This window comes from Schistocerca cancellata, chromosome 2 (assembly GCF_023864275.1).
Source record: "Schistocerca cancellata isolate TAMUIC-IGC-003103 chromosome 2, iqSchCanc2.1, whole genome shotgun sequence".
NCBI lineage: Eukaryota > Metazoa > Arthropoda > Insecta > Orthoptera > Acrididae > Schistocerca > Schistocerca cancellata.
Window position 1 is genome coordinate 462,580,878 of NC_064627.1, and position 26,545 is coordinate 462,607,422.

The 26,545-nt window shown below is 38.0% G+C and overlaps 1 long non-coding RNA gene across 2 annotated transcripts in view; it reads left to right on the forward strand.

The window, feature by feature from the left end:
- The window catches only part of LOC126161967 (uncharacterized), a 67,432-nt gene extending 42,868 nt beyond the window's left edge, over positions 1-24,564 (forward strand). The window contains exons 3-5 of one of the 2 annotated variants that reach the window (XR_007534981.1): positions 3,319-3,470; positions 20,912-21,002; positions 23,063-24,564. This is a non-coding gene — a long non-coding RNA (uncharacterized LOC126161967). Of the gene's footprint in view, positions 1-3,318; positions 3,471-20,911; positions 22,026-23,062 lie in introns of those variants that run through there. The other variant, XR_007534980.1, reaches the window with a different exon arrangement.
- Positions 24,565-26,545: the final 1,981 nt, after the last annotated feature.

Consider the following 26,545-nt stretch of genomic DNA (forward strand, 5'->3'; position numbering starts at 1 on the left):
TTTTTACCCTCCACGCTGCCCTCCAATGCTAAATTTGTGTTCCCTTGATGCCTCAGAACATGTCCTACCAACCGATCCCTTCTTCTAGTCAAGTTGTGCCACAAACTCCCCTTCTCCCCAATTCTATTCAATACCTCCTCATTAGTTATGTGATCTACCCATCTAATCTTCAGCATTCTTCTGTAGCACCACATTTCAAAAGCTTCTATTCTCTTCCTGTCCAAACTATTTATCGTCCATGTTTCACTTCCATACATGGCTACACTCCATACAAATACTTTCAGAAACGACTTCCTGACACTTAAATCTATACTCGATGTTAACAAATTTCTCTTCTTCAGAAATGCTTTCCTTGCCATTGCCAGTCTACATTTTATATCCTCTCTACTTCGACCATCATCAGTTATTTTGCTCCCCAAATAGCAAAACTCCTTTACTACTTTAAGTGTCTCATTTCCTAATCTAATTCCCTCAGCATTGCCCGACTTAATTTGACTACATTCCATGATCCTCATTTTGCTTTTGTTGATGTTCATCTTATATCCTCTTTTCAAGACACTGTCCATTCCGTTCAACTGCTCTTCCAAGTCCTTTGCTGTCTCTGACAGAATTACAATGTCATCGGTGAACCTCAAATTTTTTATTTCTTCTCCATGGATTTTAATACCTACTCCAAATTTTTCTTTTGTTTCCTTTACTGCTTGCTCAATATATAGATTGAATAACATTGGGGAAAGGCTACAACCCTGTCTCACTACCTTCCAAACCACTGCTTCCCTTTCATGCCCCTCAACTCTTATACCTAACTGCCATCTGGTTTCTGTAAAAATTGTTAATAGACTTTCACTCCCTGTATTTTACCCTTGCCACCTTTAGAATTTGAAAGAAAGTATATCAGTCAACATTGTCAAAAGCTTTCTCTAAGTCCACAAATGCTAGAAACGTAGGTTTGCCTTTCCTTAATCTTTCTTCTAAGATAAGTCGTAAGGTCAGTATTGCCTCAGGTGTTCCAATATCTCTACGGAATCCAAACTGATCTTCCCCAAAGTCGGCTTCTACCAGTTTTTCCATTCGTTTGTAAAGAATTCGTGTTAGTATTTTGTAGCTGTGACTTATTAAACTGATAGTTTGGTAATTGTCACATCTGTCAACACCTGCTTTCTTTGGGATAGGTATTATTACATTCTTCTTGAAGTCTGAGGGTATTTCGCCTTCCTCATACATCTTGCTCACCAGATGGTAGAGTTTTGTCAGGACTGGCTCTCCCAAGACTGTCAGTAGTTCTAATGGAATGTTGTCTCCTCCCGGGGCCTTGTTTCGACTTAGGTCTTTCAGTGCTCTGTCAAACTCTTCACGTAGTATCGTATCTCCTATTTCATCTTCATCTACATTCTCTTCCATTTCCATAATATTGTCCTCAAGTACATCGCCCTTGTATAGACCCTCCATATACTCCTTCCACCTTTCTGCTTTCCCTTCTTTGGTTAGAACTGGGTTTCCATCTGAGCTCTTGATATCCTTACAAGTGGTTCTCTTTTCTCCAAAGGTCTCTTTAATTTTCCTGTAGGCAATATCTATCTTACCCCTAGTGATATAAGCCTCTACATCCTTACATTTGTCCTCTAGCCATCCCTGCTTAACCATTTTGCACTTACTGTCGATATCATTCTTGAGACGTTTGTATTCCTATTTGCCTGCTTCATTTACTGCATTTTTATATTTTCTCTTTTCATCAATTAAATTCAATATTTCTTCTGTTACCCAAGGAGTTCTACTAGCCCTCGTCTTTTTACCTGCTTGATCCTCTGCTGCCTTCACTACTTCATCCCTCAGAGCTACCCATTCTTCTTGTACTTCTTTCCCCCATTGCTGTCAATTGTTCCCTTATGCTCTCCCTGAAACTCTGTACAACCTCTGGTTAGTCAGTTTATCCAGGTCCCATCTCCTTAAATTCGCACCTTTTTGCAGTTTCTTCAGTTTTAATCTACAGGTCATAACCAATAGATTGTGGTCAGAGTCCACATCTCCGAGATTCTTCCATGTATACAACCTTCTTTTATGATTCTTGAACCAAGTGTTAGCTATGATTAAGTTATGCTCTGTGCAAAATTCTACCAGACGGCTTCCTCTTTCATTTCTTACCCCCAATCCATATTCACCTACTATGTTTCTTTCTCTCCCTTTTCCTACTCTCGAATTCCAGTCACCCATGACTATTAAATTTTCGTCCCCCTTCACTACCTGAATAATTTCTTTTATCTCATCATACATTTCATCAATTTCTTCATCATCTGCAGAGCTAGTTGGCATATAAACTTGTACTACTGTAGTAGGCGTGGGCTTCGTGTCTATGTTGGCCACAATAATGCATTCACTATGCTGTTTGTAGTAGCTTACCCGCACTCCTATTTTTTTATTCATTATTAAACCTACTCCTGCATTACCCCTATTTGATTTTGTATTTATAACCCTGTATTCGCCTGACCAAAAGTCTTGTTCCTCCTGACAGCGAACTTCACTAATTCCTACTATATGTAACTTTACCTATCCATTTCCCTTTTTAAATTTTCTAACCTACCTGCTCAATTAAGGGATCTGACATTCCACGCTCCGATCCGTAGAACGCCAGTTTTCTTTCTCCTGATAACGATGTCCTCCTGAGTAGTCCCCGCCCGGAGATCCGAATGGGGGACTATTTTACCTCCGGAATATTTTACCCAAGAGGACGCCATCATCATTTAACCTTACAGTAAAGCTGCATGCCCTCGGGAAAAATTATGGCTGTAGTTTCCCATTGCTTTCAGCTGTTCGCAGTACCAGTTACATACAATTACATACCTAGAAATAAACTCTACAGTTTTGATAAACAAAATTATACATAACTACAGTACTAGATGTAATGATAGTTACCACATATGTTCAAACTTCAAAACAGTATCAAAAACTTAATAAACAGTATCTGTTTTCAAGCAAAAACCAGAAGGCCATCTGGTCTCAGTTCATTGTCACAGTGTAAATGAGTTCTTAGATGGAAGCATAACAGTGTAAAGGAGTTTCTTAGATGCAAGAGCACAAAATTCTTAAATAATAGTCTTCTGTAGACTCCATGTAACTAATATAAAGACATTGTTCTGTCACTGTAAGTAAGCACAACTGTATGTATTCTTTTTAACTCTGTCTGATATGTGTAATATTATTTGTATGTTGTAAACTCTTAGTATCTTTAGAAATGTCTCAAAATACTGTATGTATCATTGCTTTTATGCACTTACCAAATACCTTGTAACATATCCAAGCATATCCTGATGTATCCAATAGCATTACCAAAAGTGATCCAAGGATGAAAAATAAATAAATAAAAATGAGAGCTAACTAAAGTCACTGTCTGGAAAATAGGACTGTTGACATATTCCATAATAGCTCATTTTTTTCAAATCTGGAGGAAAATCTGGAAGTCGTGAAATGGGACAGTAAGTAGAAATTTTATGCTTATTTCCAGTTTTACAAATCAGCACTATTATTGTACATTTCAGTCTTTCAACAAATATGTCAGAGGAAAGTGACTCATTCCATTGATAGCTCAAGGTGTGAACTTCCAAGTCATTATAAGATATTTATTTTTCTGCACTGGATATGCTCATCATTTTCTACAATTGCATGACTTTTTAAATGCCTTTGTGGATATGAAGAGTGGAAATGTAACACATTCTAGGTGTCATTTTTTGCAGTGCCACTGTGTGCACTCTGCTCAATGTACCCTAGACTTGTTCCAAGTGTCAAGTCATTGAGCAAATGTTTCAAACATTCATCACTAGAAGATGCCGGGTCATTGTGCCACGCAGTACTTCCCTCAGGAATTCCATCAGCTAAAGCTATGAAATCATTCCATGTAATTCCAATGCATGCAACTGTCTTTGACTTTAAAGATGCTGCTGAAACATTGTTTTTAATGCAAGTAGGGACACAATTCTGACTGGGGAGAAACCACATATTGGGTTCCCCAAGGCTCAAAGTTAGGACCACTACTGTTTCTCATATATTTAAATGATCTACAACTAATGTACAACAAATGGAATTAGTTCTTTTTGCAGATGACACCAGTATTGTAATCACTCCCAGCATACATACAGAAATGGAAGAAATGATGAACTAAGTTCTCAGAAGTATCATTGACTGTTTTCTGCAGGGTCTCACCCTGAATTTCACAAAGACATATCATATTCAGTTCTGCACCTCTAGGCGTACTGCACCAGTGATAAGTGTAACACATGGTGATGAAATAATATGCCTCCAGTAGCTGAGTGGTCAGCGCAACAGAATGTCAATCCTAAGGGCCCAGGTTTGATTCCTGGCTGGGTTGGAGATTTTCTCCACTCAGGGACTGGGTGTTGTGTTGTCCTAATCATCATCATTTCATCCTCATCAATGCACAAGTTGCCGAAGTGGCGTCAAATCAAAAGACTTGCATCCGGCAAATGGTCTACCCAACAGGAGGCCCTAGTCACATGACATCATAGGGTGGAAACTACAAAATTATTAGGTGTTCATATTGATGAGAATTTAAATTGGAAAAAACACATTTTGGAACTCCTGCAACAACTTAGTTCAGCCACATTTGCACTAGAATCATAACAAATTTTGGGGAGAGAGAAATCAGTAAGTTGACATATTTTGTTTATTTTCATTCAGTAATGTCATATGGAATAATGTTCTGGGGTAACTCATATTTAAGAAAGAAGGTCTTCATTGACCAAAAACATGTTATAAGGATAATATGTGGTGCTCATTTGCGATCATCTTGTAGACATCTGTTTAAGGAGCTGGGCATTCTGACTACTGCTTCACTGTATATTTATTCCCTCATGAAGTTTGTTGTAAATAGTCCACTATAGTTCAAAAGGAACAATGAGATACATAATCAGAATACGAGAAGAAAAAATGGCATTCATTACTCATCATTAAGGTTGTCTTTAGCACAGAAAGGGGTGTACAATGCTGCAACAAAAATTTTTGACCACTTACCCAGTGATATAAAATGTCTAAAAGACAGCATGGTCAAATTTGAAAATAAACTGAAAAAGTTTCTCCTTGAGAACTCCTTCTATTCCATAGAATAATTTCTGTGTTTGTAATGTATAAAAGTGGTGGGTAGGAATTCCTGACTCAATCTGTATTTCTTTTTTTCTATTTCAGGGGGAAAAAATAATAGTTATATGGTGATGTTTAGCGTACAAATAGATGTACAAATTAATTTGCAATATGAATGTAAAATGACTCATTCCACATCATGATGACTTATCATGTAAAATTATCCCTGGAACATGAAAGTAACTAACTAACTAACTAACATGGACTAAAAGTCTACTCCCAATCTCCTCATTACATGGCTATGAAAATTTATAATAATTTAAAAATGAATAACTTTAATAGTCTGGAACTAGGTTTACTAAAGATAACATAACATTTCATTCAAGTGCGAAAATGTTATTATTCATTCATGAAATTTATAAAAGGTTATGAAATTTTCTTTGTTGAATAATAAACAAATTTTATATGATTTTTGTAAATTGTATTTTTTTGTTCTTTGTTTGACACACTGTATGTATCTCTGGTACATCAACAATGTAGGGAAAGGCAGATTACTTCTTACCATAAAGAAGACATGCCAAGTTGTAGACAGGCACAATTAAAAGACACCTACATAAAGCTTTTGGCCACAGCCTTCATCAGTAAAAGAGAGACACACACCATCCATACACACAAGCAAGCACTTCTCATGCACACAAGACCGCCAACTGCAGCATCTCAGGCCAGAAATGCTGGAGTTGGCGGCTTTGTGTGCATGAGGTGTGCTTGGTTGTGTATGTGAATGGTGTGTGTCCCTCTTTTATTGATGAAGGCTGTGGCTGATAGCTTTATGTAAGTTTCTTTTAATTCTGCCTGTCTGCAACTTGATGTGTCTTCTTTATGGTAAGTAGCAATCTGCCTTTCCCTATATTGTTGGTGTTCCTCTCTCCGCACATTATCTATATTAGCTAGTCTCTTGTACTTTAAATCTATGATTTATGTATGTATGTCATGGGACAGTGACATTCTAATACTGATCCTGATTCTGAAGCAAATAATGTCTTTCTGTCACAGAAGACGCTCATCAGAAATATGTTCTTGCAGAAATTTATTCAAACAGCAGGGGATCCTCACGTACATTTTTTTCCACTTATGTGATTTCTTAATAAGAATCATACAATTTACAAAATAAACATGTTATATCTTTATCATGATAGAAGAAGTAAACATGACTTTCACAAAGATTTTTAAAAAAATCAGAGCATGGTACAGAAAGAAATACATTATTCAAGCATAAAGATATACATTAAATTTTCAGTTCATTTCAAATCAATCACTGAGTAACTGCTGAATTCAAAAAACAGCTAAAACTTTGTCTTTTGGATCCTGCTTTCCATTCTGCATAGGAATGTTTTTGAAGTGTGTTTAATTTTAAGCACTGCTATATGAACTTAGTATGTAGCATAATATCTCACGTACAGAAAGAAAGTTTAATACAATTATTAGAATGTAAGTCTTATTCAAGGGGCAGTCAAATGTAAACAAAACGTCCGCTACAATAGGACCATGAAACGGCTACATTCAAAAGTTATCACCAATCATGTTCAGACATTTATCCCACTGGGAGACATCACAGTCAATTCCTGGTTAAAGGAGAATGTGGTTGGTCACTGATGGACCCACAACCGCATCCACTCTTGCACTTTCTCATTTGACTGAAACCAATGTCCATACTTTTCTTTCTTCAGCCCACCTCAGAATTGAAAATCACATGGTGAAAAGATCCAGGCTGTATGGAGGATATTGCACTGTTTCCCAACCAAATTGCTGATGTGTAGCCTTTGTCTGGTTGGCAGTGTGGGGGCAGATGTTATCATGCAACAGAATGATTCCATCCAACAGCCCGAGGGCAAATGGCAAAGTCATCAGTGGAAATATCCCACATCTACCACAACAACAAAAAACCAGAGCTACTCGCACAAGTTCTAGTGAGGTCATTATGACCTTCTTGTCCAACTGCAGGGGCCCTCTGCTCATTGAGTTCCTCGAACATAGTTGAAGGCTGTGCTTCAGTGATCTGGTTGGCAAACACTGGAACATCCTCCATACAGCCCAGACCCTTCACCATATGATTTGCACACCTTTGGCAACATGAAGAAAGACGTGTGGACATCAGTTTCAGTCATACAAGAAATTGCAAGAGTTGGCATATTTGTGGCTGACCACATTCTATGAAACAGGAATTGATCACCTCGTCTCCCAGTGGAATCAATATCTCATTATATGTGGTAAATACTTTTGAATGGAACCATTCCATTGTCCCATTGTGATGGGTGCTCAATTCTGACTTGACTGCCACCTATAATTTGTTTGTGTTACTATTATTACTACAGTTTTAATATCTGAGCACTTGGACCTCAATTTTTGTTTATACATTTACATATAACTTTGACTGTAAGCCTTATGACCATTTACTCTGATAATCTGAATGCTCTGTATCCTAGAGAGACATGGAGTTAAAAATAAATAGATAAATAAAATGAAAGTATGAAAGAATTCTGTGGTATACTTGTTAAGTGTCAGAGCTAGAGGATTAATGTTGCTGAAAACTTCAAACACAAACTGATTGAACTTTGGACACCTCCCTGTGCTAGAGCTTATAACAATGAGAATATAAAACTGAGCTTGAGACAGGGTGAGAACAAAGTAATGGATAAGTAAAGGGGAGACCTGCTCTATATTACGACATCTCAAGCTGCTGAGATGCTATATACAATCATGATAGTGTCTTCAAAAAATGAAGAAAATGCCCCCCCCCCCCACACACACACACCCAGACATACTCCATAGGTAAGATGAAGTTTGACAAGAGTGTTGCCTCTTCTACATGGTGAAATCAGAAGGCATGTAAAAACATCCACATCCGTGTTAAAATGTTACATTTAATCAATGATAACAAATGTTTATTCAGTAATGAATAATCTTTCTGATGCTTATAGTAATTAATGAAGAGTCAAGAGAAAATGGCAAAACACCCTTGTGGGAAGCTGACTAAAGGAATGTGTACAATGTGACATATATCAGTTCCCGATTTCGTGTATGTATAGATGATTTTCTACCAATCTTTAACAGTTGCTTTCCCAAGAAAACAGCACATGGCATCACTAAGAAATCAGAAAAGACTAAGATTACAAAAGAAATCAAAACATCATTTGCAAGCAAAAAGAAATTGTATGAAATCATTAGGACAAAGAGAGAAACAGGACTGATTACATATTATAACAATAATGTCATGTTGAAGGAAAGTGATTACAAAATCAAAAACCTCTGTATAATGTCTGAAATTAATAATTCAGACAGTAAAATTAAATCTACAAGGGAAATTGTTAAAAGAGAAGCTGGGAAATCAGTTAAGGAATGAGAGGCCACTGTTATTAAAGAAAAGAGCAAAACAATATATTACAGCAGTTTGGTAGCCAACATATTTAATAATCACTTCCAAAAAATAGCTCAGAATCAAAACATCACTTGCAAGGAAAAAGAAATTGTATGAAATCATTAGGACAAAGAGAGAAACAGGACTGATTTCATATTACAACAATGCAGTTTGGTAGCCAACATACTTAATAATCACTTCCCAAAAATAGCTCAGAAGGTTGGTGTGGACAGTTCAATGAATAAAGCAAAGACTACAGGCGAGAAGCAATGCCACACAATACATAAATCACAATTACTCCATTCTCCGTCACAGTAAAAACTCTCATGGCGTTGATAATATCTCGAGTAAATTGTAAAAATTGTGTTGTGTTTTTACAGTCCATCCTACATTTTCCATTGTTTAAAAATTGTATTCTTCACAAATATGCATAGTATTCAGTCACATACACAACACTGATCAATCTCACTACTTATCTCCCACATGAAGGTACTGGCAAGATTGTGTATGCAGAACCATAACTCACATTGCTCAAAACAGTGGTCAGTTTCAAACAGATCTCTCTACAAAAAAATGCCATTTTTTTTCAATTCATAGATCATATTATATAAAATTTAAATGACAAAATATTGTCAGCTGGTATATTCCATGACTTATCAAAATCACTTTATTCTGCAGCTCACAGTTTTCTCACAGAGAAGATCAGTTATGAATCATGTGAAAACTATCAAAGGTTTTTAAATAAAACAAATGTTGTTAACATTCTCCATCTTTATTCTTCATATCTATATATTTATTTCTCAATGTAGTCACTCTGAGAACAAACATACTTCCCAAAATAAGACCAGTTTGTTGATGCTGTCACTTTAAGAGTGATTGAGCCACAACCTCACCACTGCTTGCACCACTTCATCACTACCAAACTGAAGTCTTCAAAGGTATTCTTTAAGTTTTTGAAACAGGTGAAAATCAGATGGGACCAAGTCAGGACTGTATGAAGAATCAATGACAGTGAACCCAGGGTGTCAGACCGTTGCAGTCCTCAAGTGTGGTCTGGCATTGTTATGCTGAAGGCGAGGGTGCTCCATGTACGGACAAACTCTTTGAATTCGAAACTTGATTACAGCACACTGTTTCTCATGCATTGAATTAGTTACAGTTACACACTACCATGTTGCACAGCAGAAGGTTGCAAATATGTAGGTCCAAAAAATAAAGATGTAGACTGTTAATAACATTTGCTCCATTTAAAAATCTTTAAGAGTTTTCACACAAAAAATGTGGGGGCATTACTTTTCAGCACACCCTTGTACAATGGTATCAGATATCTTGCTTCTAACTGGTTTTCATACTATGTATCTAAAGGATCCAGAATGTTGCATTAAGAAACCTAGGATGTGTATGCAATAAACAGTATCTTCGTAATGTGGAATATTCACTTTACGTGTACCACAGGGACCGATATTGGTCCCCTCTTGTAACTGGTGTATACACAGTTGGTCATTAAAACTGCAACACTAAGAAGGATGGCAAATAATGAAACTTTACTTGTGGCAGTATTATAAAAAGGATAGATTGCCACTCACCATGTAGTGGAGATGTTAAGTCACAGGCAGGCACAACAAGAAGGCATTAGATAATTAAGCATTTGGCCAAAAGGTCTTCTTCTACATTACACACATTCACACAAGCACAATTCATAAACACATGACCACTGTCTCTGACTGCCAATGCTGGGCTGCAAGAAGCTGTGTATAATGGAAGAAGCAGTCTGGATGGTGGGGGTAAGAAGGAGGCTGGGGCAGTGAGGTGGCAGGATAGGAGGGTAGAGTGGATGACAGTAAAATGCTACTTTTGTCTAATTCAGAAGAAGGTCTTAAGGTCTTTTGGCAAAAAACTTACTTCTTTAACATCTTCTGTTGTGCCTCAGCATCTGGTGAGTAGCAGCCTTTCTTTTTCATAATCTTGTCATTACTTCATCCTGAAGTTTCCATTCTTTGAAATTTTACTTATTGTGTATATACATAATACCCTGAAGACTATGTTATTAAATTCATAGGTGATTTACAAATATACAGAATGTGAAATTTAGAAGACGAGCTCCACATTAGCAGCAACAATGGCTGTAACCCAGCTGGGCATTAAGAAGTGCTGACAGATGCAGGTACATCATCCCATCCTGCTTCAACTCTGTGCCAGAGTCCATTAAATGTAATGATTGTGAGGCAACTGCTGGTCTACAAATCCAACAGCAACACCATAACCAGATGTTTTCAATAGGTGAAAGATTTGCAAACGTTCTGGTTAGTGACCACACACAAACAGCTTCAGCATCAAAACAGGTCAGTACAGCACTCACAGTATGTGGTCTTGTGTTGCCTTGTTGGAAGACAGTAAAGTGCTACTTGTGAGAGCATACAGCGATGTGATAGGGATAGGGTGGGGCAGTTAGTTGCAGTCAGGAGGTTAGACAGGGGGTGGGTGGACGGGAGACGGGAGTTTCAAAAGGGAGTGGAAAAGGAAAGAAGTAAAAAGACAGTCTATGCATTGGTGGAATAGATGGTTGTGTAGTGCTGGAATGGGAGCAGGAAAGGGGATAGGTGAGTGAAGGATAGTGACTAACGAAAGTTGAGGCCACGAGGGTTACAGGAAGTTAGGATATGTTGCAGGGAGACTTCCCATTTTCTACTTGCGCAGTTCAAAATAGCTGGTGTTGGTAAGAAGGGTCCAGATGGCACAGGCTGTGAAGCAGTCATTAAAATGAAGAATGTTGTGTTGAGCAGAATGCTCAGCAATTGGGTGAGCCAGCTGTTTCTTAGCCAGTTTGCTGGTAGCCATTCATGTGGACAGACAGCTTGGTTGTCATGCCTGCGTAGCGCAGCACTGTGGTTGCAGCTTAGCTTGTTGATCTCTTGACTACTTTCACAGGTATCCCTGCCTTTGATGGGGTAGCTGATGTTTGTGATCGGACTGGAGTAGGTGGTAGTGGGAGGAAGTATGGGACAGGTCTTGCACCTATGGTGCTGCTATCTGGAAAGTAGTAGTAGCAGATCTTTGCACCGCTAGGTGGCGAGAGCGGCGTATTTGATGAGTCAGTGTGCGGAGTGGCATTCAGCTGGGAGAACATGTTGTGTGCCCACAGTGATTTCCATAATACTCTGTGTTTGGTGTGTGGCGATTTTACGATGAATTTGTGAACAGAACAGCATGCGTGTATCAAATTCTGTGTGAATCTCGAGAAAAGTGCTACAGAGACCCTTGCAGTGATTCCACAAGTGTTTGGGGGACTGAGCATGAGCCATACACGTGTATTTGAGTGGCATGCCCGGTTCAGGGCCAGCCATACAGACATCGAAGATGATGCTCACACTGGAAGGCCCGTTAGCCGCACAACATAAGACATTGTTGCCAAACTTCAACAATTGGTTCGTGCAGATTGATGTCGAACCATTCAAGACCTTGCAGATGAAGTGGGTATTGGTTATGGGACATGTCAATGAATGTTGACGGATGAATTGGGCATGCATCTTGTCACCACAAAATTTGTGCCAAGGATCTCAACTGCCGATCAGAAGGCGCAGCATGTTAAAGTGTGCACGGACCTTCGTCAGACTGCATCTTATGATCTAACCTTCTTGTCACAGGTTATCACTGGCAACAAGAGCTGGATTTACAGTTATGACCCAGATACAAAGCAACAATTGTCCCAGTGGAAGAGGCTGGGCTCTCCAAGACCCAATGAAGCAAGACAGGTGACGAACAAAGTGAGGAGCATGATCATCGATTTCTTTGATGCCAAGGGAATTGTGCACAAAGAACTCATCCCACCCAACCAAACAGTGAATTCCATGCGCTACTGTGACTTTTGTGACAGCTCTGTGAAAACATGCGGCGACGACGGCCTGAACTTTGGCGTCAAGGGAACTGGCTGCTGCAGCACGACAACACACCCTGTCACATGTCCTTACTCACCAGGACCTTTTTGGCTAAAAACAACATGGCGGTTGTACCCCATCCATCGTACTTGCCAGATTTCAAACCTTGCAACTTTAAGCTATTCCCAAAACTGAAACTCAAGTTGAAAGGCCATCGGTTTGACACTCTAGAGAGGATTCAAGAAGCATTGCTGGTGGTGATAAACACTCTCAAAGAACAGGACTTCCAGAAAACATTTGACCAGTGGCAGAAGCGCTGAGACCGGCGTGTACATGCGGATGGGAACTACTTCGAGGGTGATGGTGACCATTAGTTCAAAAGTAAGGTTTTCAACAGATGGCAGCACCAGTCCCGAAAATTCTGGATAGCACCTCATAAGTCTGTTACAGGGATGTGAGCCATGAGGCAAGAGGTTGTGAGCAGGGGTAGAGTATGCGTGGACAAGATATTGTGTAGGTTTAGTGGGTGCCAGAATACTACTGCAGGAAGGGTGGGAAAGGCAGTGGGTAGGATATTCCTCATTTCAGGGCACAACAAGAGGTAACCAAAACCCTGGTGTAGAATGTGATTCAGTTGCTTCTATCCTTGGTGGTACTGAGTCACAAGGGGAATGCTCCTTTGTGGCTGGATGGTGGGAATTTTGGAGGTGGTGGATGACACGAGAGATAAGGCATGGGAGATCTGTTTCTGTATAAGATTGGGTGGGTAGTTTTGGTCTTTTGAGACTTTCTGAATTGTTTTTTGAGCTTTTCTGAACTGTGCACATGGGAACTCTCCCTGCAATATATCCTTCGTTCCCTTAACCCCCCTAGCCTCAACCTTCATTAGTCACTGTCCTTCACCAACCTATCCCCTTATCTGCTCCCACTCCAGCACTACACAGCCTTCTGTTCCAACAATTAACCCACTGTCCTTTCTCCTCTCTCCTTATTGCTGCTTTCTGCCCCCTGCTCCCCCCTCCCCCCCCCCCCACCATCCTTGAAGCCTCCTGACTGCACCTAGTTGCCCCACCCTCTCCCCACCTCATCCCAGTGTACACTTCTACAAGCAGCTCTTTCTCGTCCCCCATGCCTGCCCTGCTATCCTTGCCCTTCCCCACCAGTCTCCTCCTTACTCCCACCACTCAGAAGCCTCTCCCATCATGTGCAGTTGTTTACAGTCTGGCTTTTGTGGCCAGAGAAAGTGGTCATGCATGGGTGTGTGTGCGTGTGTGTGTGTGTGTGTGTGTGTGTGTGTGGTCTACTTTAGAAGAAGGCCTTTCGGCCAAAAGCTCACTTGTTTAGCAGTCTTTTTGTTGTGCCTGTCTGTGACTCAACATCTCCACTATACAGTGAGTAGCAATCTATCCTGTCCATTATATTGTTATTATTCCATCTTGGATTTTCCATTGTTTGATACTAAAAGGGAAAAAAGAATTTAATTTGTCCTTCATTCAGCCTTGGTGTGGCACAGAAAGGAGTGAGGTGCTCAGTCATAAAAATCATTGACCACTTTCCCACTTATGTAAAGAATTTAAAACAGAATAAAATTTACTTCAAACAGAAGCACCTGTTTGATGAGCACCTTCTACTTCATATAAGACTTTCTGAATGTCTAGTTAGTGCAAGTGTGTGTGTGTATGTGTGTGTTTTTTGGGAGGGAGGGATGGGGAAGGGCAAGAGAGAGAGACAGGGAGAGAGAGGTTATTGGACATGGTTAGTTATAAACCACCGTATGTAAAAAATAAATAAATAACAAATAACCTATAACATAATATCATGTTGACTGTGAGGAACCCATAAGAAACAAAGATCAATATAGTCTTCCATTCAGTGAATCACCAATCTCCTCTCTTCGATGAATAAGTTATTTACTAAAATTATCTACAGCCACTTACAAAAATATTAGTTTTAGTTATACAAAGGAAAAATCAAGTTTTATAATTACATATAATACAATGGTCCATTCGTAAGCTGTGAATGAAATTATAGATCAGAGGTCATTGTGCTTGCCATCAATGCAGCAACAGAAAACAAGAGAAGCTATCAAGTTTGTGCAGAACACACACAACACAAACAGAGAAGAATGTTACAAGCTCCTCCTGTCATGGCTGCTAATGCTACATGTCCAGTGTTCTCTGAACAACACTTGAATTACTTCAAGTCTTGGCTATGAACGAAGCAAGACACATGTATGCTATTTGAACATGTGTAAATGAGTCTAATGTTTAAGGAATAACTTAGCTTGTGGAAGTTATTGTCTGTGAAAGTTGAAAATATATAGTGATTGAACTGAAAAGTATTTTATGAGTACCAAAATTATTTCAAGGATAGAGAAGTGTTTTAATAAATTCCTTTAACCAACTACAGCCTTCAGAGAAGAAGCTTTTGGGAGATTGACATAGCTGATTACCCAGAGAAGAGGATCCGCTACACACAATGTCTAAGTTAACTGAATTGAGAAACGTGTGTGCCTTGCAACCCAATACCACACTGTCTCTTGTCATCCGAAAAAAGTTAGAACGTGGAGACCCAAGTGACAGGACATGAGAAAACGGGAATTTTAAGACAGAAACAGGAATAAGATATTATGAGATTGCATACCAACCATGCCTAACGTGATATGAGAACTGTTTCCAGTAACTGTATTGAGTCCAATAAACCAATGGAAGAAAGTTGTGAGTGCAACACAGTAAAAGATGAGAGAAAGTAATAGAGGCAAAAAACTTGAGAGAAGACCTCAACCTTTCGACTAAGAAGATTGGATGTGGAGAGTAAGCAGTCTTCACACATGTACATCACGCCGACACCGACACAGTAACCAGCCACTGATGCCAACTTAACCAGCTGCTGCTCACCAGTGCTGACTCTACGTCCGCTCACCAACGATGACACTGAAACCAACATTCGCCGCCGCCGGTGCCAGTGCTGTCCACCAGCACTGATTACACATTCGCTCACCACCGCAGCTAAAACTCTATGCTGGGTGAGTGAAAAACAATAATTATCTGATAAAGTTGAGGGAACTGTTGAATGATAAATTGTTAGTATAGTTATTATACTCAGAGGTGAATTTTTTTAATGAACACCAGAGCTAAGAGAAAAACGAATATGGATCAAAAATGGTTCAAATGGCTCTGAGCACTATGGGACTTAACATCTATGGTCATCAGTCCCCTAGAACTTAGAACTACTGAAACCTAACTAACCTAAGGACAGCACACAACACCCAGCCATCACGAGGCAGAGAAAAGCCCTGACCCCACCGGGAATCGAACCCGGGCGTGGGAAGCGAGAACGCTACCGCACGACCACGAGATGCAGGCAAATATGGAGCAAGAACAGCAACTAGCACAACCAGTCACAGCTATTAAAGTGACTAGGGAAATGCCAGACTGGTCTGAATTAGTGAATTTAATTAAAGCTCAGTGAGCAAATTCAGCAGCTGTAAACACTCAAATTGCTGCTTTAAGAAAGGAGATAGGCTCAGTACATTCTAGAGTAGATGCTAAGTTAGATGACCAGACAACAGAGTTAAATGCTAAAAATGCTTTCTTGAGAGATGAACCGAGTGCAAATTTAAGTGAAAAACTAGAAGCACAAAATGTAATGCTAAGTAAAAAATTAGATGCTCAGAGTGAAATTTTAAGTAATCAAAGTGAAACCCAGAGCAGTCAAGTAGCAAATATAGTTTTATTAAAGACTGAATTTGACTCTTTACATAATAAGGTAGAAAATCTGAAGTTAGATTTAAAGAATGAACTCACTAGTTCTTTGAATACTCACATTAATCAACTATTTACTGAATTTAAATGGAGACAGGATGAGCAACTTCAAGATTTAACTAAAAAATTAGAATTTGACATTGATGATAAATGTAATAATGTAGAAATGGAACTGAGCAAAAAACTAGGATCGTTTCAATGTATATGTAGTGTTACATTTGATGCTGTAAAACAAAGGTTACACACTTTAAAGGAAAATGTTGAAAAGCAGGACAAACTAATTCCTATAGTCCAATTGCAAATTACAGGTGTCAGTACACAAGTTGTCAGTTCACAAGTGAATAATATAGGATGAAGTTTTAAAGGAAAATAGCCAAATTTGACATTATAAATGCAAGTAGTTTGGTGGAACAATTTGAACTAATTAAAGATCGAAAAGTTACAGACAGTATAATCTCCGGAAACATTTCAACAGTTGCTTTTTCCGAACTTAATGATGCAAGCAAGGTTATGGATGACTTGTGCTAAGAATTCAAACTTGTCCATGACAAAGTAGAAAATAGGATAACTTTTCCTAATGTTGTGATTCCTATTAAAGCGGTAATTGTTTTGTTGTGGGGACGCTAAACAGAAAAAATTTAATGAGAAGTATTGGTCCATAAGTAATCGAGTGAGGTTAATGTCAGATCTATGGGATCCGGGCGGAGTCACATCTGTCCCCCAGGGACATTAATATTTTGGCGTTAACAGGCAGAGTGACAACCACTGGATCCCTAGTTGTTTTCGGTGTTTCTTCTGTACTATTTTTCCTGCCCTTTAAATCTTAAACTATTCTGTAATATATTCTTGAATACTTATACTATCCTATTATCCACCTTTAGGGAGACATATAAGCTGATCAGTTTTCTCTTGCTTCTGCATCCTTGTCTTTACATGGCTGACAAGCAATGGCTACTGCAAGTCATTGATATTGAAGCCATACTGCTTCTTGTAGTAATAGCAATAAGTGATTGTATCACTATTCATGGTCTCAAATGGGTTACGTGGGCTTCTGTTCCACGCTTTGTCATCAACTCAATAAATTTTGTTGTTATATCGAGTCAGGACTGAAGCACCTATTACTGTTTTCATAATATGTTCCTTAGAAGCAGTTGGATTCCGATTTGATACATCTGCAATTACATTCAGAACATACCGTGTTCTCAGTATTTGGTTGTTAGTGCCCGATAAGTATTTAAGTCACCTTCACGCTCTGCTCAAGTCAGCGATGGTCTCAAATCCTGGCATCAGTGTATAGTTAGGTCTTATTTTTACCTAAGCTACTCTTTGAAAGTATTCTCTTATCTAGTTGATCTATGTAAACCTGTGTGTAGATTAATAAACTGCAAAGAATATTAGTCTAATAGAAAATGGAATTTCATATGAATTATTGCATAAGTGTGATGCCATGATACATAATTTTACCTTTATGAGATGTGATTTGTAGGGGAGGGTTTGTATTAGTTTTGGAAGGGGTGGGTAGTGTAAGTACTAACATGGCTAACACAGAACACACACCACACCTTCCAAATGACACTTGCAGACAAGTGTGACTGATTCTTCATCATTTGCTGTTCCAAAGGGGTTGCTAAGAGTTTTCTTCGGGGACTTCAAAGGTGAAGGTGAGAATGTCCGTTCTGTAGGAGACATTTAACATCATACCTGATACAGCTTCTTTCCACTCAAATACCGGTGAAATAAGGATGCTGTGGAAGGGGGGTGGGAAGGGTTTCCTGTCTTTGGGGCTCTCTTCTTTCACTTCTTCGATCTTAGCAATCATTTCTACTTTTTCCTTTCTTACTTCCCATCTGAGTACCGGTCTCTTTTTCCCCTCTTTCCATATGCATATACTTCTATCGCTGAAGTCTTTCTTATTTTCCATGGTTTCCAACAACCTTAAACTTATTTCATATAAGTAGGCCAAAGAATCAGGCTACACAAACACTCTTCTGCATAAACACACCATAACACGAAGATGAGAACAATGAAAATACAGATTAAAAGGATGTGAGAAATGTCAAGTGTTGCAGGGGGAAAGAATGTGCACATAGAGAAATGTGTACTTACGGATGTTGATTGTGACGGTTATACATCGTCTAGGTACTTGAAGGAAAACTATCATGTTGATAAGGAGCATAACTAATGAGCATAAGTCAGGGAGGAACTAATTGTGATAATTATTAAGGAATGTCAGTCTAACAAATATTCTGAGAATTTGCAGGATAGTGGGACTCTAATAACCTAAGTAAACATATTATATATTGAACGTTGTATAGAGACATAGTATATACCAAGTATGTATAAGTTGAAACATAGGGGATGATTCCAGGGACTAAATAAAGTATCAAGAAGTGGAGATGAGACTAGAGACTTTTGAATTACTTCAAGTCTTGACTATGAACGAAGCAAGACACAGGTATGCTACTTGAATATGTGTAAATGAGTCTAATGTTTAAGGAATAACTTAGCTTGCAGAAGTTATTCTCTGTGAAAGTTGAAAATATATAGTGATTGAACTGAAAAGTATTTTAATAAATTCCTTTAACCCGCTATAGTCTTCGGAGAAGAATCTTTTGGGTGATCGACTTGGCTGATTACCCAGAGAAGAGTGTCAGCTACACACAACATGCAAGTTAACTGAATTGAGAGATGTGTGTGCCTTGCAACCCAATACCACACTCTCTCTTGTCATCCAAAAAACGTTAGAATGTATAGCTGACCCTCACCCAGGACGGCGGATCACTCGGCCCATGGGTCGATGAAGAACGCAGCAAATTGAGTGTTGACGTGTGAACTGCAGGACACATGAACATCGATGTTTCGAATGCACATTGCGGTCCATGGATTCCATTCCCAGGCCACATCTGGCAATCTATTCTTTATGAATTATTTAGGAATAAAGCAGATGACTCACTGAAAGGTAGAAGTGCTGCATCATCAACAGATACACACACAAAAGGTACACAGCTTTACTTTGCTAGCTTTCAGAATGCAATTCCTTTCTCAGGCTGTAGGAGAAAAACACACACACACACACACACACACACACACACACACACACACACCTGTCTCCCTACATTGTGCTCATTCAACTGCCAGCTCTTTCCTGGCCCACGGTGAGTGTACTGAGGTGAGTAGAAGGTGCAGGGTGGGGTGGGGTGAGGGATGGAGAGAGATGGGAGGCAGGAAGAAGGTTGAGGTTAAGTGTCTAGAGGCTTGTGGGAGAGTGAGGAGCCATCTGTGGGCTAGCTAGGGGTGCAGGTAGAGAGGGCAGGTGGCAGATGGTTTAGCACTCGGTCTCACACACTAGGGCATGAGATGGCAGTAAATAAATAGCTGGATAAGTAATGTTCATAATATAGTAGAAAGTGGAATTAATATATAAAAGTGTTTTTTGGTTTAAAGAAGAAAAGTATTTCGGTTATTACATGAAAAGGTGTGAGGAACTGAGTCAGAGATTTATGGTTCACAAAGAGTTGTGTCTGAGAATCAGCAATTGTCATGGAGAAACATATTGTCAGTATAACATAAACGAAAGGGCTTCCATGATCAGTGGTTACCTGTTTAATTAATGGGGAAACACCATGTTGTGATGGTTGCTTCAGTTTGAATGTGAAACAAACATAACTGTTAAGTGAAATTGGGTGAGTGAAGCACTGTTAGGGAAGCATGTTACGTGAAAAAGTAATTTGAATTTTACTGTTATTATTTCAAAGTGACATATTTCATTCTCAGATTAAATAACTTTGAAATTTGCAATGCATAAGAGGCACACATTTGCTTTAGGAATATGGTCATGTTCGTTTTGTAAAAAAAACATGATCTCTATGTAAGGATTCCAACTTAAGTTCACTAGTCCAATAGCTACAAAATTTAAGTAGAAAAGATATTAACAAAGAGAGGAGAGAGGGAGCTCTACATCTGTCATGGTGCCAGGGACTGTAACTTTACATTTGGCATACCATTCCTGGACAACTGCTTTTTGGTGAAGAATGGAGAAATCATCATCATCATCATCATTTAAGACTGATTATGCCTTTCAGCGTTCAGTCTGGAGCGTAGCCCCCCTTACACAGTTCCTCCATGATCCCCTATTGAGTGCTAACATTGGTGCCTCTTCTGATGTTAAACCTATTACTTCAAAATCATTCTTAACCGAATCCAGGTACCTTCTCCTCGGTCTGCCCCGACGCCTCCTACCCTCTACTGCTGAATCCATGAGTCTCTTGGGTAACCTTGCTTCTCCCATGAGTGTAACATGACCCCACCATCTAAGCCTGTTCGCCCTGACTGCTACATCTATAGAGTTCATTCCCAGTTTTTCTTTGATTTCCTCATTGTGGACACCCTCCTGCCATTGTTCCCACCTACTAGTACCTGCAATCATCCTAGCTACTTTCATATCCGTAACCTCAACCTTGTTGATAAGGTAACCTGAATCCACCCAGCTTTCGCTCCCATACAACAAAGTTGGTCAAAAGATTGAACGGTGCACAGATAACTTAGTCTTGGTACTGACTTCCTTCTTGCAGAAGAGAGTAGATCGTAGATGGAGAAATGGTATGCAATAATTGTAATTAACTATACACAATAAATCTATGAATCTACATGTGGGGAGAGTAATGAGAATGTGCCATTGCAACAAAATGTTTATACAACAAAAATCTATAGCATCTTGAATTGCAGTGGTTTGAGACAAGAGACGAATTCCACATCATCTTGGATTGCAGTGGTTCAAGACAACCATCATGATGATGCAAAAGGGAGGCGCAGTTGCTGCACCACACCACAATGCAGCAACCATCAGATGTAATAAAAAATGTAAGTATTGCAATAAGGCCAGTTGCATCTAGTTTGAAATTGCTGCTGTAGGCAAACCATTTAAATTATTTGATGTGTGGTGGGCTTAATACGGAAGAAGTTAGTTAGGCCTGTATTTTGTATTTTTTGACTTTGAAGTGTAAAAGTGTTGTTAGAAAAGGAACAAACACCAGTTGATAGTGTTGTTGTGGGAGCTCTTCATAGTGAAGATGGAATAATTATACTATTAAATGCAATAAAAGAATTCACATAAGTAACTAGAATGAATCTAGGTAGGAATTCAAAGAATATACAGAAAGTCAAGAGAAGAAATTCAAATAATTTACAGAAAATCAAAAGAAAATCATGAGGGAAATGAAGTCAGTGTTTAAGGAGCATAAAGAGGAAATGAAGTGTATAAATTAGGAAAGTCAAGAGTACAAGGTGAAAATATTTAAGGGGAGTCAACAGAAAATGGTGAAGACATCTGAAAAAGACAAGAAGAGAAACATAAAGATGTATGTTATGAAATGCAAAATTCACCTACTATTCTTACAGACTGTACATCACCTATCATTTATTTCTATTTTTATTCTTATTTATTCATTTTTTTTCTATTGACATAAATAGAGTAAATTAGTTTATCACATGAGTAATGATATTTTGTTGATTACAGTATGTTAAACAGTCATAGAAAAGGTTCAGAGACATGATGATCTTGCTACTGTTTTTCCCATGGAACCTTTGCATGTAACTTCTGTAGATTTTACAAATGTGCCTTAACACTAGTAAGATTATGGTGTGCAGTATGCTGTGAAGCATTTCATAGTTTTACTTTTATTTAACCCAGCTGTATGGCAAATTCCATTTCTATGTATCTTTATTGGCTGCTTATCAGATATTTTTAAAAAATGTGAAGATTGGAATTTTCATTGTTGTGATGAGAGAATGTGAAATGCATGTAACATTTCTGCCATATTGCAATATAACTCAGGAGGGAAACATTGCTGTGTTATTCATTGGTTATTCATTTTTCTGTGGGATGTATGGTTTCTTTTTCTTTTGTTTTTCAAAAAACTTTTGATTTTCAAAAAACTTCTTTCTCACATTTTTTAAAAAATTCTATGGGGGGGGGGGGGGGGGTGTAAGGAGTACTGCTATACTTGCTCTCTGAATGTATCGATAGTGTACTCCTCACTTAATTGATGTATTTTGGAACTTTTGGAGCCAAGTGTGCCTTCTCTCTGGAAAAACAGTCTAGCTGTATAATGACAACAATGACCCAATGCTAGGAGTGTCTTGGAGAAACATATTGTTAGTAAAATGTAAGTTAAAGGGCTCCTGTGACCAGTGATTACCTGTTTTTACCTGTTTAATTAATGTGGAAATGCAGTGCAGCAATGGTTGGTTCAGTATTAATGTGAAAATGTGCAGAAGCAAATATAGACCAGAGTAATTTGAAAAGTATTGTTATTATTTCAAAATGACATCTTTGATTCTTTAATTAAATAACTTTAACATTTTCTACATATAAGAGACATATTCACTTTAAGTACATGGTCAAGTTCATTTTGTAACGAAGTGAGATCTTTACATAAAGCTCCCATACATGAGTCTGATATTCACAAAACTAAAGTAGAAAAAAACATTAATAAAGAGAAAGTATCATGAATATTCTGTCAGGATTTAACACTAATAACATAGTAATTTGTGGATATGCTAAGTAACATTTTGAAAATTTTATTGAAATTTGTCTTTTGGTTTCAGTGAAGTGAGTATTGTGCTTCGAGCAAATATGCAGGGTCATATAGAAATACTTCCATCCCCTTAGCTTGATTTGATTATTAAGAATGTCATGTAATGCTAATATAGGAATACATATGGCATTATTTTACCATTATTTTAAATGTTATTTATTGTGCTATAAGGATAACTATCTGTGTTTCTAATAGGTAATGACTGTCTGACTAGATGAGAAACATTTTATTAGAGGTGTCGGGTTATGAGTTACTAGTGTACTAAAATAGAGTTTTTTGTCCATTGTTTTACATGTGTGATTGCTGTATGTAACAACATTCAAGGACACTGGTCGACGTGGCTGAACATAGACCCACAATTTGAACCTGTGAAAATAGGGAACTGAGTTACAATAAAATGAGTTAATTAAGAGTTAGGAGAACAGAACTTGAAAAAACATTGAAAAGAATATTGTTGTATATTTCTGTAAAAAATAGTAAAAATTTGTCTCCAGTTTGAAGAATCTAGTATACATGATAACATTAAAGTATGCATAAAATGTATATCTTCTATAACTGATGTCAGTGACCAGTTTTAACATATATTTCATTTGTGTATGCAATACTGTAAATTTGTAGTTTACGAAAAGTTTACATTTTTTAATTTGGGATTTATATTGGAAGGTTTTTAGCTAACTGTCTGGACAGTGGATTGTATACTCAGCTATTGGGTGGTATCTGTATATACGACCCAATGTGAGGGTTGCGTGACATAGCATGGTGAATTCTCCCCATCTGTTATGTTTTTTCTACTCTCACTAATAACCCATTTTTTGATAATTTTTATCTTATTCTCAATACCTTTATCTACTGACAGGGAACACTTAGATGAAAATCTCAAGATCTTATTTAGACGTAATTTTACTTGAATTTACTCTTCAGATTGTCATTCTGGTTGTTTTGTTTACATTAAGATAATTAATTTTCATTAGGGCACTCATAATTTGAAAATGAAATTGAGTGATATTAATACTACAGTGCAACATACAAAGCCCAACGAGATAATGGGCAGGATACAAAGAATGACCTACATCTTTAGAAAGCTAAGCATTCTAAATTTCCAGTAACCTATCTTAAATTACCTAAGAATAGTTATCTTCCAAAATAATTAAACTTAAATTTCTGACCACTACAATTTTTCATTATTTGTTTTGCTCTACCAACTGTTAGAATGTGATTTTTGGCTACATACTTTCATTACCTTAATTTTTCTGTACAATGTGACATGCAGAACTAAGTAATTAACTCACTGCTTAATAATGTCATGTAATTTACACTAATTTGCAATATGACAATCATATATGCAAATGAGAGGATTGATATCACAATGAATAATACTGTCTATGCATTTTTCTAAATTTCTAACCAATAACATTTTCTACATGCCAAAATCACACTGGATATTGTAGTTCATCAAAAACAGTAAAACTCACCCCAGCCAATTCTCTAAGCACAATCTAATTTACAAAATAACAGTCTGTTCTTACACCTATCTTCAAGAAGTTAGACATCACCCAAAATTGGCAGTTTGCTGTTAGGAAACCAAAGAGTAAGACCTATGTCAGGTGCACTCTCCGTGTTGGCTCACACCAGTCATGCATGTTCTGTACATGTAAATGCATGCTCTGACATCCACAAAGCTCAAGAAATTTAATGTTTAAAGCCTTCTGTAACATAAATTAAGGAACATTTTATTGAAATGTGTTTTGATTAACAAGTGATGTGAAAAATCATTGTCATCAAAACAAATGATGGTTGGACACAAAGATTCTCATTTTGTACTGAATTAAATGAACTACTGAACCATATCCTCTATAATAAATCACACAGGATTGTACTAACTGTGAACGGTAACTTTTTGTGTAAATGTGACCTATGTTTTGTGGCACAGTTAAACACTTAACTTTGCCAATCAACTGTTTGTTTATAGGTAACTGTACGTCCTTGTCTGGTTCTGTGAACTAAGAAGTCTTCTTAGTTGACAAACTAGTCGCCATTATTAATATTCAAACTTTGTGAGGCTCAATGTTTGCATTAGTGTAATCTAAATTATGGTGTCATGAACATCTTTGAGCCGACACCATCCCACTCACATTTAGACTTTCAGCTTTGCAGTGATCAAGAGTGGTGCTACCGAAGAGAGACTACACAAACCAGGTCAGTAATACTACAATGTGTTCAACAGATGTCATGTATTTGTCATTAGTAAATAATAATATCAAATGTCAGTATTAGTATATTAGAGAGCCATGAAACTGATGCACTGAATTACGAAGAGTGACACAAAAAAATAGAAATAAATACAATACATCTTTTTGCTTATGTATTCTATCTGATTTAGAGATAGTCAAACAGATATACCAGGTGTAGAAGTGTGGAACCAGAATTTCCATATAGCTGGAGATACCCATCAGTGTAGGGCCCATGACACTGCATCTGCAGCGCCATCTGGCTCCTGTAATGGCTGACGACCAATGTCAACACACAGTAACCCAAGTTCCGTACATCAGTATCTGTTTCAAAGCCATAAACATGTTGAGTTTTGTGCCTATCAACTGTGTTTTGTGGACAGCATTGGTTTTCCATTATCAATTGTGGGAAACTGCTGCAGAATCACACTGATTGCTTGTCAAAGCTTTTGGGAAAACAGTGTTTCATGTGGTTCAAAAAATTCAAAAGTAGTGATTTTGACATCAGAAACTATGAGTGCAAGGAACCACTGAAAAAGTTTGAAGACGACAAATTGCAGGCCTTATTGGATGAAGATAATACTCAGACTCAACAAGAACTTGCAGAACAATTGAATGTGATGCAGAAAGCCGTTTCTCTTGAGCTGAAAGCTATGGGCAAGGTGCAGAAAATGGGAAAAGGTTTCTGCATGAACTGAATGAAAGACAGCAAGCTAATTGAAAGACCGTTTGTGAAATGCGGCTTGCTACATATGAAAGAAAGTTGTTTCTCCATCGAAGAGTGACAGGTGATGAAAAATGGATATATTTTGAGAATCCTAAGTGTCATAAATCGTGGATGAAACCAGGCAAACCATCAACATCCACTGCAAGACCAAATCGCTTTGGAAAGAACACAATGCTCTGTACTTGGTGGGATCAGAAGGGTGTCATCTATTTTTGAGCTGCTAAAACCTGATGAAACTGTTAATACAGATCACTAGCAACAGCAAATGATCAATTTAAATTGAGCATTACATGAAAAACAACCAGGGTACAGAAAAAGGCAATACAAAGTCATATTGCTCCATGATAATGCCCCATCAAACACAGAAAAATGGGTGAGGGAAATGATTGAGGCGTTCATTTGGAAAATACTAGGGCATGCAGCTTATTCTCCATCACTGGGACATGCTCTCCCTGAACAACACTTCAGTTCATATGAAAATGTACGAAAATGGCTCTCTGACTGGTTTGCTTCAAAAGAGGAACTATTTTTTTGGCGTGTCATTCACAATCTTCCAGAAAGATGGGAGAAATGTATAAACAGCAATGGAGATTATTTTGAATAAAATACAGCTTATCAGTTTCAAACATCAGATGTGTAATTATTGCAACCAAATTCTGGTTTCATACATCTACACCTGGTACGTATCAATTCCGAATTGTCTACAGAATGGTAGATTTTAGAAAGTAGCTAACGAAGTGAGAATTGCATTGTGGAGACACGACGAGTACCATTTATATAATACAGAGGGCATGAGAACTTTAAAAAGACATGTAGAGAATGAACCCAACTGAAAGCAACCTGAATAATTAG